Source organism: Sander vitreus, unplaced genomic scaffold (assembly GCF_031162955.1).
Source record: "Sander vitreus isolate 19-12246 unplaced genomic scaffold, sanVit1 ctg381_0, whole genome shotgun sequence".
NCBI classification, from domain to species: Eukaryota; Metazoa; Chordata; class Actinopteri; order Perciformes; family Percidae; genus Sander; species Sander vitreus.
Genome location: NW_027595510.1, coordinates 45,001 through 61,872, shown reverse-complemented (window position 1 = coordinate 61,872; position 16,872 = coordinate 45,001). Strand labels below are relative to the sequence as shown.

Genomic DNA, 16,872 nt, shown 5'->3' with positions numbered 1-16,872 from the left:
CTGATGGTTCTCCCTTTCTGTGCCGACGGAGACTGCTCCCAACACTTTAGTGATCCTCTTCATACACTCTGGCTGTCCCTTTGTTGTCGTCATTTGAATATTAAAATATCAACGTGCCAGATCTGTGTCATCAGGCCCTGATTGGCTAACCGGGAGATTCCCCAGTGGGCCGGTCTGGTGTTTCTGGTTGTGAGGGTCTGGTTGAAATGATATTTGAATATCATCGATGCTGTCCCTAGGACACCTGCACTTGCAGCCCACTCTTTGTGTTTACAGTATTTATTCATTCTTGCAGCCCAATTCAGTTTTATTTATAGTATCAAATCATAACAGGAGCTATCTCGAGACACTTTACAGATAGAGTAGGTCTAGACCACACTCTATACTTTACAAAGACCCAACAATTCCAGTAATTCCCCCAAGAACGACCATTTAGTGCGACAGTGGCGAGGAAAACTCCCTTTAGGGAGAATCCTGGGACAGACCCAGGCTCTTGGTAGGCGGTGTCTGACGGTGCTGGTTGGGGGTGTGATGGACACTGGCAGTAATAGTCACAATAAAGATAATGGAACAGTGACTACAAATGGTAGTTGTAGTAGTTCATGGCATAGCAGGGCATGGCTGGATTTCAGCAGGGCACAGCAGGGCACCGTAGAGCGTAGCAGGACGCAGCAGGGCACCGTAGAGCGTAGCAGGTGTAGTGAAGCAGGACCACAGCGACAGCTGCAACCAAGATCTTGGGGCCATCCTAATCCAAGGAAATATGCTGGGAAAAAGAAACATAAGGACTCTGGGGATCTCCTCACTCCCTAACTATACGCTTTATCAAAGAGGAGGGTTTTCAGTTTATTCTTAAATGTGGTGACAGTGTCTGCCACCCGAACCCAGACCAGGAGCTGGATCCACAGGAGAGGAGCCTGATAGCTGAAGACTTTGGCTCCTGAACCCAGACCGGGAGCTGGTTCCACAGGAGAGGAGCCTGATAGCTGAAGGCTTTGGCTCCTGAACCCAGACCGGGAGCTGGTTCCACAGGAGAGGAGCCTGATAGCTGAAGACTTTGGCTCCTGAACCCAGACTGGGAGCTGGTTCCACAGGAGAGGAGCCTGATAGCTGAAGGCTTTGGCTCCTGAACCCAGACCGGGAGCTGGTTCCACAGGAGAGGAGCCTGATAGCTGAAGGCTTTGGCTCCTGAACCCAGACTGGGAGCTGGTTCCACAGGAGAGGAGCCTGATAGTTGAAGGCTTTGGCTCCCATCCTACTTTTAGAGACTCTAGGAACCACGAGAAGCTCTGAGTTCTGGGAGCGCAGTGCTCTAGTGGGACAATAAGGTACTAAGAGCTCTTCAAGATATGAAGGTGCTTGACCATTTAGAGCTTTGTAGGTCAGGAGAAGGATTTTTAATTCAATCCTGGATTTTACAGGAAGCCAATGCAGAGAAGCTAATACAGGAGAAATATGATCTCCCCTCTTCGTTCTTGTCAGGACACGCGCTGCAGCATTCTGGATCAGCTGGAGAGTCTTAAGGGACTTATTTGGGCAGCCTGATAGTAAGGAATTACAGTAGTCCAGCCTAGAAATAACGAATGCATGGACTAGTGTTTCAGCATCGTTTTGAGACAGGATTCCTAATTAATAATAAGACCCAGTACACATAGACCCAGTAAACATAGACCCAGTACACACAGACCCAGTTTCATGATGTGATGACAGGATTTTGGGTTAGTGAAAAGAGAGGACCACTCTGTGGTTTAACAGTTTATTTAGACTCAGAGAAAACTATTCTTTGGTTACATAAAACTCAAGACACAACATGATCATCAGAATCAGATTTTACATAAATATCATCAGATATTCACCAGAACTTCACACGTTAAGAGGAAAAAAAAATATTATGAAATTTTTTCTTACGACTTTATCCCCAAAATATTATTTTTTTCCCCAAAATATTACGACTTTTTTCCCAAAATATTACGACATTTTTCCCAAAAATATTACGACATTTTTCCCAAAATATTACGACTTTTTTCCCCAAAATATTACGACTTTTTTCCCAAAATATTACGACTTTTTCCCCCAAATATTACGACTTTTTTCCCCAAAATATTACGACTTTTTTCCCCCAAATATTACGACTTTTTTCCCCAAAATATTACGATTTTTTTCTGAAATATTTCCTTAAAATATTACGACATTTTTTCCCAGAATGCCATTCAATTTATCCCAGACATATTTCACGTACATCTCTCACAAAATATGAATAAAACATCTTTAACTTCAGTCAAATTTTTCCCAAAATATTACGACATTTTTCCCAAAAAATTATGACTTTTTCCCCAAAATTATACGACTGTTTTCCCAAAATATTACGACTTTTTCCCCAAAATATTACGACTTTTTTCATAAAATGTTACGACATTTCCCCCAAAATATTATGATTTTTTTCCCAAAATATTACGACTTTTTCCCAAAATATTACGAACTTTTTCCCACAATATTACGACTTTTTTCCCAAAATATTACGACTTTTTTTCTTGAAATATTTCCTTTGAGATATAAATTCCTACATTTCCCAGAATGCCATTCAATAATCCCAGAGGACACACAGTATGTCAACGTCACACCACTGCAAACAAAGTGAGTAAATGAATAAAACATCCTTAACTTCAGTCAAATTTTTCCCAAAATATTACGACATTTTTCCCAAAAAATTATGACTTTTTTCCCAAAATATTACCACTTTTTTCTTAAAATATTACGACTTTTTTCCTCAAAATATTACGACTTTTTTCCCCAAAATATTACGACTGTTTTCCCAAAATATTACGACTTTTTTCATAAAATATTATGACTTTTTTCCCAAAATATTACGACTTTTTTCATAAAATATTATGACTTTTTCCCCAAAATATTATGACATTTTTCCCCAAAATATTACGACTGTTTTCCCAAAATATTACTATTTTTTTCTCCAAAATATTACGAATGTTTTCAAAAAATATTATGACTTTTTTTCTTGAAATATTTCCTTTGAGATATAAGTTCCTACATTTCCCAGAATGCCATTCAATAATCCCAGAGGACACACAGTATGTCAACATCACACCACTGCAAACAAAGTGATTAAATGAATAAAACATCTTTAACTTCAGTCAAATTTTTTCCCAAAAAATTATGACTTTTTTCCCAAAATATTACCACTTTTTTCTTAAAATATTACGACTTTTTTCCTCAAAATATTACGACTTTTTCCCCCAAAATATATAGGATTTTTTTCTTAAAATATGACGACTTTTTGATTCAAATATTACGACTTTCTTCAAAAAATATTACGACATTTTCCACAGAATATTACGACTGTTTTCCCAAAATATTACGACTTTTTCCCAAAATATTACGACTTTTTCCCCAAAATATTATGAACTTTTCCCCAACATATTACGATTTTTTTCCCAAAATATTATGACTTTTTTTCTTGAAATATTTCCTTTGAGATATAAGTTCCTACATTTCCCAGAATGCCATTCAATAATCCCAGAGGACACTACCGTGACTTTTTTGTCTTAATCGTCAAATACCACTGCAACTACAAAGTGAGTTAAAGTGAATAGAAGACCACTCTGTGGTTTAACCGTTTATTTACACTCAGAGAAAACTTTTTCCCAAAATATTACGACTTTTTTCCCAAAATATTACGACATTTTTCCCCAAATATGACATTTTTCCCAAAATATTACGATTATTTTAAAATGTTACCCTATTCAACTGTAGCCTTAACACTGATAATTACTTTTTGCAGATGAAATCATTCCTAATGAGGACCAGGAAGTGGGCGGTAACTAACCATATTTGGAATGTGTGTGTGTGTGAAGCAATGAGTGCAATACCACTCTCAAAGTACTGGGGCGCTAGTGAGCACACCTTATACACACACACACTGACTGAAAAATGTGTTTTATGGGCCTATGCTAAAAATCACTCAGGCTCCTTCAGAATGACTTCAGCATTCATTTAAAAGGGTTTGCTTTATGGGGACCTCATTTTTGGTCCCCATACCGCAAGAGGTCCCCATGACGTGACTGTGTAAACAGATTCATGTCCCCACAGGGTGTTGAATACCAGAACACAGACACACACACACACACACACACACACACACACATATATACACACACACACACACACACACATATACACACACACACACACACACACACACACACACACACACACACACACACAGAGACACACACACACACACACACCCACACACTCACACACAGACACACACACACACACACACACACACACACACACACACACACACACACACACACACACACACACACACACACACACACAGACACAAGAAAAATGGTCATCCTCCTCTTTATTCACGGAAGTAAATATGAAAGGTGTATGTTTGGTGTGTTCACTGCATGTCGCAGTGCTGAAAGAATATAACCTCCGTCGCCACTATGTGAGTCTTCATGCCGCAACTGCTCTTAATGGCTAATGTATGCTAAATGTCATTTATTTATTAACTGTACAATAACACAATACCATACATAGTCGTATATATCTATATATTTATCTGTAGTTTATTGTTGTTTACTGATGCAGCTCACTTCCCGTCTGAAAAATGTGTGCGCGACGCAGCATGTGGCAGACATGAAGCGGTTCAAAGATTAAATAACGGGACTGTTACGGGAGTTTGAACACAGATTTTTGGTGAACAGGAGAAAGAGTTTTTGCTAATCCCAGAGGACACACAGTATGTCAACGTCACACCACTGCAAACAAAGTGAGTAAATGAATAAAACATCCTTAACTTCAGTCAAAGTATTAATCCCACACTGTTAAAATATAAAGTAAAAGATATATATTACAACTTTCTTCCTGAAATATTACGACATTTTCCCCAAAATATTACGATTTTTTTCCCCAAAATATTACAACTTTTTTCCCCAAAATATTACGACTTTTTTCCCAAAATATTCCGATTTTTTCCCCAAAATATTACAACATTTTCCCCAAAATATTACAACTTTTTCCCCAAAATATTACAACATTTTCCCACTAAATATTAAGACTTTTTTCCCAAAATATTACGTTTTTTCCCAAAATATTATGACATTTTTCCCAAAATTTTTCCCAAAATATTACAACTTTCTTATTCAAATAATACGACTTTTTCCCCAAAATATTACGACTTTTTTCCCAAAATTTTCCCCAAAATATTACGACTTTTTTTCCAAAATATTACGACATTTTTTCTTGAAATATTTCCTTTGAGATATAAGTTCCTACATTTCCCAGAATGCCATTCAATAATCCCAGAGGACACACAGTATGTCAACGTCACACCACTGCAAACAAAGTGAGTAAATGAATAAAACATCCTTAACTTCAGTCAAAGTATTAATCTCACACTGTTAAAATATAAAGTAAAAGATATATATTACAACTTTCTTCCTGAAATATTACGACATTTTCCCCAAAATATTACAACTTTTTTCCAAAATATTACGACTTTTTTCCCAAAATATTACGTTTCTTTCCCCAAAATATTAAGACTTTTTTCTTAAAATATTACGACATTTTTCCCAAAATATTATGACATTTTTCCCAAAATATTACGACATTTTTCCAACATTTTTCCCCCAAAATTTTTCCCAAAATATTAAGGCATTTTTCCCAAAATATTAAGGCATTTTTCCCAAAATATTACAACTTTTTTCCAAAATAATACGACTTTTTCCCCAAAATATTACAACTTTTTTCCCAAAATATTACGACATTTTCCCCAAAATATTACAACTTTTTTCCAAAATATTACGACTTTTTTCCCAAAATATTACGTTTCTTTCCCCAAAATATTCCGAGATTTTCCCCAAAATATTACAACATTTTCCCCAAAATATTAAGACTTTTTCCCCAAAATATTACAACTTTTTTCCAAAATATTATGACATTTTTCCCAAAATTTTTCCCAAAATATTACAACTTTCTTATTCAAATATTAAGACTTTTTCCCCAAAATATTATGACTTTTTTCCCAAAATATTACGACTTTTTCCCAAAATATTACGACTTTTTCCCAAAATATTACGAAATTTTTTCCCAAAATATTACGAAATTTTTTCTTGAAATATTACGATTTTTTCCCCAAAATATTACAACTTTTTCCCAAAATATTACGTTTTTTTCCCCAAAATATTCCGAGATTTTCCCCAAAATATTACAACATTTTCCCCAAAATATTAAGACTTTTTTCCAAAAATATTACGACATTTTTCCCAAAATATTATGACATTTTCCCCAAAATATTACAACATTTTTCCCAAAATATTACAACTTTCTTATTCAAATATTACGACTTTTTCCCCAAAATATTACGACTTTTTCCCCAAAATATTATGACATTTTTCCCAAAATATTACAACTTTTTTCCCAAAATATTACAACTTTTTTCCCAAAATATTACAACTTTCTTACAAATATTACGACTTTTTCCCCAAAATATTACAACTTTTTTCCCCAAAATATTATATTATTATATTACATTATATTCAAATATTACGATTTTTTTACTTTAAATATTATTTACTTTGAGAAATAAGTAAAGTACCTCATCTCAACAGCATTATTACTGAAGTACAGTACTTGAGTAAATGTACTTAGTTACATTCTGCTGGTTTTTACTTGAAACAGATGAAATTAAGCTGGTGGTCGTCGTCGATCTTTTTGACCCACGTTCCATTTCGGTCCATGGCTCCGGACATGTTGCAGTCGTCCCCAGGCTGGCCGGGGCCCCAGTTGGTGTAGAGGACCGTCTCATCAGTGACCCAGAACCAGAAGTCCAGAGTGCAGGTGTAGCGCAGTCCCAGCCACAGGTATTGAGTGGAGGCCATCTTGGCTCTCTCCTGGACCCAGCGCTGCTCGTCCAGGTTGGTGATGGAGACAAGGTCGTGATGGTGAGCTCTGCAGTAGTATAACGCATCCACCCAGGTCATGTTCTCCTTGATCAGGATCACTGAATCTGTCAGAGGAGAAGGGGAGTCAATCAATCAATCAGGGGTGGAGTTCATCAGTCCCCTGACTGATGAACTCCACCCCTGGCAAGTCGGCCTAAAAGATGCAGTTGAAAGTAAAATGTCAGCAGTCATCGTTCTATTTTTAATCTAACAAGCAGTTTGTTGTATTTTAGCAGAACTGAGAACACTTTATCTGTTTATTTATGGTGAGTTATATCATTATCAAGATATTCAAAAACGATGAACCTCATACCATAATTCTTATAATAAACTAGTAAATAAAGTGAATCATTAAACAGATGTAGATGTACAGTACCGTTAGATAGACCTTCTGATAAACTCACCGTTGTAGCAGAAGAAGGGTTTGGTTTCATCACAGTCATCAGCTCTCCATTTTCCATCTGACGTAGTCATAGCACATGTCTTCTTAGGGTTTGGTTTCATTTTTCTCCCAGGATCTGAAAGAGAAACTGCTCCCATCTGACCAATTCCAGCTGTCTCTGAACAGGCCGATCCAGAAAGGTCCTGCAATATTCTGGTGCTGACTCTTGAAGTCTTTTAGCTGTTTGACTCCACTGATCAGGTCAGTGTGATTTTCTCTGCAGTAGCTCTGAGCCTCTAGCCAGGTCTTCTTCTCTTCAGAGTTAATGATATGAAATGTCTTGTTTTCTGTGGAACATACAGACAAACTTTTTAGTTTTTATTTAGTCTCATTAAATCCTACATTATTCTTATTTCAAAACAATAATGTATTATCAATTCAGAGTCTGTCCTCCCCTACAAAACTAAAGCCAGAACTACTACGGCCACTAGAGGGCGCCGCCACTACAAACATGACTATAGGTCAGAATGATGCTGGAACAATCCACTTCTGGGGGAGTTTTTTAGGGGAGAACAGACTCTATGCGCCACACATTCTCACCGTCATAGCAGATAAAGTTATATCTTTTAGTACAAGAGTCGTCATCCCATGTGCCATCCTTCATCCTCACACAGTTCTCCTGATTGTCTCTATTATCCGGCTGTCCTTGAGACCATTCACTCTCACTCTCGTTGAACTCCACCCCTGACTGAGACCAGCGCCACTCGCAGTTTGGTGTGTTTTCTTGCAGCCCAATCCAGGCTCCAGCTTGATACTGTGCAGTTGTGGAGTTAAGGAGTCTCTGCATGTCTGTCTGGTTAGACACTGTGGCCAGGTCAGTGTGGTGCTTTCTGCAACAATTCTGGGCATCTTTCCAGGTCATCTTCTCTCCAATGAAGTAGTAGTCATACAGCTGACCCCCAATGGAGGAACACTGACCTGATAACAGAGAAGAAACTGCAGCGATGGAGCTGAGAGCTAGACAAGCATCTGTTCATTAAAAGGGAACTTTGTTTTGTTTTAAAACTGTACTCTATTTTGTCATGTTTTTTTGTCTAAGTGGCTGATGTTAAAGACTAAGATCCTTTTAGTTTAACATGAAACAGCCCCAAAATCACCATCACCAAACCCACCAGACTCCATGTAAATAATCAGTACTTTTATCATTGTAAAATACACACACTACACACAAAATAAAACAATCAAAAGCCGTCTTGGTTCATCTTTCCACTGTTCCAACAATCACCACTCTGGTTTGGTTGAAATAAACCCTTAATTCACCCATTTACATGTGGAGATATGCTGGCTCTATACACGCTAAAAGTCCTGATTATTTACATGGAGTCTGGTGGAGATATGCTGGCTCTATACACGCTAAAAGTCCTGATTATTTACATGGAGTCTGGTGGGTTTGGTGACCATATTCTTAATTGAAATGTGACTTGGAGTTGATGAGGAGTGAGCTGTCCAGATGATCCACTTACCCATCACAATCAACACAAACAGACTCCACTGCATCTTCACCCTGTTAGATGATAATAAACAGATATTTTTGGTATGAAATCAGGATTATTTTACATGATTACTCACTGACTTTTGGAAAAGATGTTGCATTTATTGAAGTTACAACACAAACACACACACACACACACACACAGAGACACAGACACACACACACACACACACACACACACACACACACAGACACACACACACACACACACACACACACACACAAGTCAACAGTGTAACACCTTGAACTGTGACATTTGCATTGATATGTTTCCTGTTGGACTTTGTGAATTCATGTTAAAGTAAATAATATGAAAATGATATTAAAATGTTGGCGGAGTGAGTTTAGCTGCCGGGAGGGGTGGGGGGGAAACAGACAGAAGAACAGCCTGTCTTTATGTTTAGGGATACAGTTTATAACCCAGTCCCTCAGGATGCAAATCAAAGATTTAACTGACAGTGTCTGACAACATTATGAAAGGATCCCTACAGAGATAGACCTTTTAGTTAAAGAGGAAGATCCTTTTAGTTTAACATGAAACAGCCCCGAAATCACCATCACCAAACTACACCAGACTCCATGTAAATAATCAGGACTTTTAGCGTGTATAGAGCCAGCATATCTCCACCAGACTCCATGTAAATAATCAGGACTTTTAGCGTGTATAGAGCCAGCATATTTCCACCAGACTCCATGTAAATAATCAGGACCTTTAGCGTGTATAGAGCCAGCATATTTCCACCAGACTCCATGTAAATAATCAGGACTTTTAGCGTGTATAGAGCCAGCATATTTCCACCAGACTCCATGTAAATAATCAGGACTTTTAGCGTGTATAGAGCCAGCATATCTCCACCAGACTCCATGTAAATAATCAGGACTTTTAGCGTGTATAGAGCCAGCATATCTCCACCAGACTCCATGTAAATAATCAGGACTTTTAGCGTGTATAGAGCCAGCATATTTCCACCAGACTCCATGTAAATAATCAGGACTTTTAGCGTGTATAGAGCCAGCATATCTCCACATGTAAATGGGTGAATTAAGGGTTTATTTCAACCAAACCAGAGTGGTGATTGTTGGAACAGTGGAAAGATGAACCAAGACGGCTTTTGATAGTTTATTTAGTTTCTGTCCACTTTGAATGAAGTGTGTTTTACGATGATAAAAGTACTGATTATTTACATGGAGTCTGGTGGGTTTAACATGAAACAGCCCCGAAATCACCATAACCAAACCCACCTGCGACCCTTTGCTGCATGTCCCTCTCTCTCCCCTTTCAAGTCTAAGCTGTCCTGCCAAATAAAGGCCTAAAAATGCCTCAAAAAATAAAAAGTCCAGACATACAACTGTTAATACTCAGATATTTGTAGCGTATAGTTTTTTAGATGCAGACCTTTGAGTGATACGTTTGAGGACCCCGGATGTATCAGAGAAAATACTTAAATATTGAGAAATGAACAAAAGGAGTTTGAAGGAGAACTGGAAACCTTATCATTATATAAATCAGCTTTTACATGCAGTATTACGTTGAACACAATCCCTCTTCTGCAAATCCACACAAACATTAAAATGTGAACTCAAACAGCCGAGGTTGTAACTTACATGTTGTGAATGTCCACAGCTTCCCTCTGCTCTGATGGTTCTCCCTTTCTGTGCCGACGGAGACTGCTCTCAACACTTTATTGATCCTGTTAATAATTAAACTCTGGCTGTCATTTCGTTGTCATCATTTGAATATTAAAATATCAACGTGTCAGATCTGTGTCATTGCCTGGAAACTTCTGTTTGAGGTGAAGTTATATATATTTTAGTCAAGATAAGATTAAAAAACATACACGTCCACTAAAAGTTCTGTTGTTGCTGCTGACAGACTCAGATTATTATTCTAAGTGTCTGACAACATTATGGAAAGGATCCCTACAGAGATAGACCTTTTAGTTAAAGAGGAAGATCCTGTTGCTGGTATTTTGGCCCATTCCTCCATGCAGATCTCCTCTAGAGCAGTGATGTTTTGGGGCTGTCGCTGGGCAACACGGACTTTCAAGTCCCTCCAAAGATTTTCTATGGGGTTGAGATCTGGAGACTGGCTAGGCCACTCCAGGACCTTGAAATGCTTCTTACGAAGCCACTCCTTCGTTGCCCAGGCGGTGTGTTTGGGATCATTGTCATGCTGAAAGACCCAGCCACGTTTCATCTTCAATGCCCTTGCTGATGGAAGGAGGTTTTCACTCAAAATCTCACGATACATGGCCCCATTCATTCTTTCCTTTACACGGATCAGTCGTCCTGGTCCCTTTGCAGAAAAACAGCCCCCAAAGCATGATGTTTCCACCCCAGTGCTTCACAGTAGGTATGGTGTTCTTTGGATGCAACTCAGCATTCTTTCCCCTCCAAACACGACGAGTTGAGTTTTTACCAAAAAGTTCTATTTTGGTTTCATCTGACCATATGACATTCTCCCAATCCTCTTCTGGATCATCCAAATGCTCTCTAGCAAACTCCAGACGGGCCTGGACATGTGCTGGCTTAAGCAGGGGGACACGTCTGGCACTGCAGCATTTGAGTCCCTGGCGGCGTAGTGTGTTACTGATGGTAGCCTTTGTTACTTTGGTCCCAGCTCTCTGCAGGTCATTCACTAGTTCCCCCCGTGTGGTTCTGGGATTTTTGCTCACCGTTCTTGTGATCATTTTGACCCCACGGGGTGAGATCTTGCGTGGAGCCCTGGATCGAGGGAGATTATTAGTGGTCTTGTATGTCTTCCATTTTCTTATAATTGCTCCCACAGTTGATTTCTTCACACCAAGCTGCTTACCTATTACAGATTCAGTCTTCCCAGCCTGGTGCAGGTCTACAATTTTGTTTCTGGTGTCCTTTGACAGCTCTTTGGTCTTGGCCATAGTGGAGTTTGGAGTGTGACTGTTTGAGGTTGTGGACAGGTGTCCTTTATACTGATAACAAGTTCAAACAGGTGCCATTAATACAGGTAACGAGTGGAGGACAGAGGAGCCTCTTAAAGAAGAAGTTACAGGTCTGTGAGAGCCAAAAATCTTGTTGTTTTCTTCAGCTGTTGTTGCCGCTTATTATAAAGACAGTCGCGTTCTCGTATGCAGGCGGCCGCCGTCTTGGGAGCTACTGTCTTTCTAAACTATCTTTTTAATAAACTGTCTGTACACTTACACAGTTCTCAGTGCTTCGGTTAACATGTAGGGAGCCTCATTATGCTACCGTTAAAGTGTGGTGATATTTTGAGCCTTTTTAGTGGTATAAATAGCATTTGTTTTTACTTTCCCTGTGCCCCGAATACTAGTCAGTCAGACACACACACACACACACACACACACACACACACATACACACACACACACACACACACACACAGAGACACACACACAGTCACACACACACACACACACACACACACACACATACACACACACACACACACACACACATACACACACACACACACACACACAGACACACACACACATCACACACACACACACACACACACACACATACACACACACACACACACTACACACACACACACACACACACGCACTACACACTACAGCACACACACACACAGTACCTAACTACTGAGCTTGTAGTCATACCTAACTACTGACCATGTAGTCCTTACCTAGCTACTGAGCATGTAGTCCTTACCTAGCTACTGAGCGTGTAGTCCTTACCTAGCTACTGAGCGTGTAGTCCTTACCTAGCTACTGAGCGTGTAGTCCTTACCTAGCTACTGAGCATGTAGTCCTTACCTAGCTACTGAGCGTGTGCGACTGCCAACAAAGATGTTCCAGCAGTGAGAGGTCTCACTCTGTAGCTAAAACAGAGACCTGAACACAGGGTGAAAAGAGGAGCTGCAGCAATGAGCAGAACTAAAATATGTTTTTTGAAAATTAAACCATGTAAACATATTCTGATACAACCTCAAAATACAATTATGAACCTGAAAATGAGCAGAATATGAGCACTTTTGCACTACTGAGCAAAATATTCAGTTTATTCCCACTAATTCCCACTAATTCCCATTAATTCCCATTAATTCCTGTTAATTCCCATTAATTCCTGTTAATTCCCATTAATTCCCGTTAATTCCGCCCGAATATTAATTAATATTTTTTGTTTTGTTTAGTCTGAGGACAAATCGTCACTACAGACTACATATAAAGACATAATATGTCATCATGTATGCTTCTACTTTTTTGTTTTTCTGACTTCCTTTCAAAACAAAGAAGGGAAGCAACCCCAAAATATCTAAAACTGTCAAAAAGACACTTAAGACTCGACTTTAACTCTAACTTAGAGACTTGAGATTATCTCTGCATCAATAATTGATTGGTTATTGTCACATGGTGCATTAGGAGACAGTGTTGGTGGTAATAACCCGGTGTACCTGATGTCATGAATGTCTCTGCTGCTGCTAATCTGTGATCTCTTGTATATGTTAGTTTCTGTATTTGAATACACATATTTGTTGTCTTTATCATCATTTTGTTAACCTTATTTTCCTGTTTTTGTGTGTAAATGACTGATGGGAACAACAATCTTTTGAAACTGGTCCAGTATTAAGTAAGATCCTTTCTGTTTAACCAGAAACAGCTCTGAGTTCGCTAGCACTAAACCCACCAGACTCCATTTAAAAAAGCAATACTTTTAGCGTGTAGAGAGCCAACATATTTACATATGTAAATCAGTAAACTGTGTGTTTATTTCAACCAAAACTAGAGTTGTGATGGTTGGGAAAGTGGAAAGACGGCCCAAAACGGCTTTTCAAGATTTTATGTTGTTTCTGTCCACTTTGAATGAAGTGTATTTTACGATGCTTAAATTACTGATTATTTACATAGAGTCTGGTGGGTTTAGCGAACGCGATTTCGCGGATATTTACCTAACGCAAACCCATATCTTCCTCTTTTCTGTGTGTGTGTGTGTGTGTGTGTGTGTGTGTGTGTGTGTGTGTGTGTGTGTGTGTGTGTGTGTGTGTGTGTGTGTGTGTGTGTGTGTGTCTGTCTGTGTGTGTGTGTGTGATGTGATGTGTGTCTCTGTGTGTGTCTGTCTGTGTGTGTCTGTGTGTGTTTGTGTGTGTGTGTGTGTGTGTGTGTGTGTGTGTGTGTGTGTGTGTGTGTGTGTGTGTGTGTGTGTGTGTGTGTGTGTGTGTGTGTGTGTGTGTGTGTGTGTGTGTGTGTGTGTGTGTCTGTGTGTCTGTGTGTCTGTCTGTGTTTGTGTGTGTGTGTGTGTGTCTGTCTGTGTTTGTGTGTGTGTGTGTGTGTGTGTGTGTGTGTGTGTGTGTGTGTGTGTGTGTGTGTGTGTGTGTGTGTGTTTGTGTGTATTATCACTCTCTGTTACCTCCAACTGTGCAATATGTCATATCTATTCATATGTATATCTGTGTCTATATAGCTACTGTCAGGTTATATAAGGGTGATTTTAAATAATATTTTTTAAATAATGTTTGTTTTTATTATTATTATTATTATTATTATTATTATTATTATAACTAATTCAGTTTTTTCTGTTTCTTATACTTCATGTATATTATTTTCTCCTATGTCTAGGCTACTTAATGTGTGTTTGTGTTATTCTGATGTGTGTATTCTTTTGAGCTGGGTGTGCCAGTGTGGGATTAATGAAGTCGGTCTTATCTTACTAGATGTAGCCAATATTTAATTTCTTGTTTTTTAATTATGATGGATAATAGGAATTAATTCAGCTCTGCAGGTGTTGTTGCTAGTTGAACTTTTTGTCCAAATGGGCCGGATTCTGGTAGGAAACACGAGCCCAAACCTCACTACCATACATAGATATATATATATATATACTATAGCTATACAGTATATATACTGTCAGTGTCTATGAATAAAGCATAGAGGAGACATTGGTTCTGGGACAAATTCAAATCAGTTGAGCCAGATTCAAATTAGGTTTGTAATGTAATTACTTTTTTTTTTGCAGATTGCCCTGCGTGCTTTTCTTTCTCTCTCAGTCCCATTATTGCTCTCTCTATCCCCTCTTTTTAAACATAAAAACATCCGCCAAACTGCGTTCGCTAAACCCACCAGACTCCATGTAAATAAACAGCCATTTAAGCATCGTAAAATACACTTCATTCAAAGTCGACAGAAACCAAATTAAACTATGAAAAAGCTGTTTTTGGGTCGTCTTTCCACTTTTCCAACAATCAAAACTCTAGTTTTGGTTGAAATAAACACATAGTTTACAGATTTACATATGGCGATATGCTGGCTCTATACACGCTAAAAGTAGTGATTATTTAAATGGAGTCTGGTGGGTTTGGCGCTAGCGAGTTCAGAGCTCTCTCTCCCTCCCCGCTCCGTCTCCCTCTTCCCCCTCCCTCTCTGTCTCTCTCTCCCCCCGCCCTCCATCCCTCCCTCTCTCTCTCTCTCTCTCCCCCCCTCCCTCCCTGTCTCCCTCTCTCTCTCTGTCAGTGATCTTCAGCTCGCATCATGATGAGGTAAGAACGGACCGCTCCTTATTTTTCTGCCTTTAACGCATTTATCTCGCATTGTATGTAGAATATCTGCATGTAGGCTAGATATTTAACCCGTGTAAAAGCGTGCATGCATGCAGACAGCCCAACCCGGCCCGGCCCAGCTCGGCTCGGCTCGGCTCGGTTCTCCGCGGCCGCAGAGCCAAAGACAATAAAAAGGTTCGTTGTGCAGACCAACAGGGAGGAGTCAGCGTTGTAAAACCCGCAGATTTAAAAATCACACGTTTGTCATTTTAAATACGGTTTGATCAGGTTTGCATTTCATCCATCATTTCTCTTTCATGCGGTGTTTTTTTGGGGGGTGATGCGTCCTCTTTTTCTTTCTCCTCCTTCATGCGGAGGGAGGGAGGGAGGATGGATGGATGGATGGATGGGAGGATGATGGAGGAGGATGAATCATAGATGTCGTCTTAAAAACAGCAGCAGCAGCAGCATAGCTTCAGGGATGAAATATAAACGTGAAAGCAGATGTATTTAGTGGTAAGTGGAGCTGTGAGTCTGTTCTTTGTTTCGTGTTGAGAATATTTGTTGGATTTGATGATTATTTCTCGGGCTGGGTGATGCTTTTGGGGCCTTGAACATCTCCTGCAGGCGGTCTGTCTCAGTCTGACAGAGCTGCAGCTATAGAGGACGATTATTATTATTATCATCGCAGATTCATGTGTGGATTATTGTCTGGATGAATGGATGAGTTGTTTGGTCTCTAAAATGTGGATCAGTGTTTCCCAAAAAGCCCAAGATGACATCATCACGTCTTGTTTTGTCCAAAACTCAAAGATATTCAGGTTAATGTCCCAGAGGAGAGAAGAAACTAGAACAGATTCACATTTAACACGCTGGAATCAGGGTGTGTGTGTGTGTGTGTGTGTGTCTGTCCGTGTATGCGTGTGTGTGTGTGTGTGTGTGTGTGTGTGTGTGTGTGTGTGTGTGTGTGTGTGTGTGTGTGTGTGTGTGTGTGTGTGTGTGTGTGTGTGTGTGTGTGTGTGTGTGTGTGTGTGTGTTAATGTGTGGATTATGTTGAAAAGTGAAAGTAGATCCAGTGAAAGGAAGATTTGACCTCTTTAGAAATAAGAATATTAAAGAATCAGTCTTTGTTTGAATGTGTGTGAGTTCATGACTCATCAAATGTCGCGGCCCTGACACTGAGAATCATTAGAAGGATTTTAGGATTTGTTCTGATTGACTGTAGTTTTTCCCTGTTTATTTCTTCATTTAAATCCTCCACATTAATCACCTGTAACGTATGGAGGTCTGCAGGGAAGATGTGTTTTTCAACACACCTTCATAGATGAACGACAGAATATGTCCATTTAAAATAATTCCCTGAACAACAAACATGAAACAGCTCTGGAATCTCTTTCGCCAAACCCACCAGACTCCATGTAAATAATCAGGACTTTTATTATCATAAAACACACTTCATTCAAAGTGG

General features: G+C 39.2%; 1 pseudogene across 1 annotated transcript; it reads right to left on the bottom strand.

Moving 5' to 3' along the window:
• Positions 1-5,797: 5,797 nt before the first annotated feature.
• LOC144513926 (C-type mannose receptor 2-like) lies at positions 5,798-10,604 on the bottom strand (annotated as a pseudogene). Its single transcript, XR_013501207.1, has 5 exons — positions 10,514-10,604; positions 8,880-8,920; positions 7,957-8,352; positions 7,379-7,703; positions 5,798-7,039 (listed from the first exon to the last, which is right to left on the bottom strand). The product of XR_013501207.1 is annotated as a C-type mannose receptor 2-like (transcript).
• Positions 10,605-16,872: the final 6,268 nt, after the last annotated feature.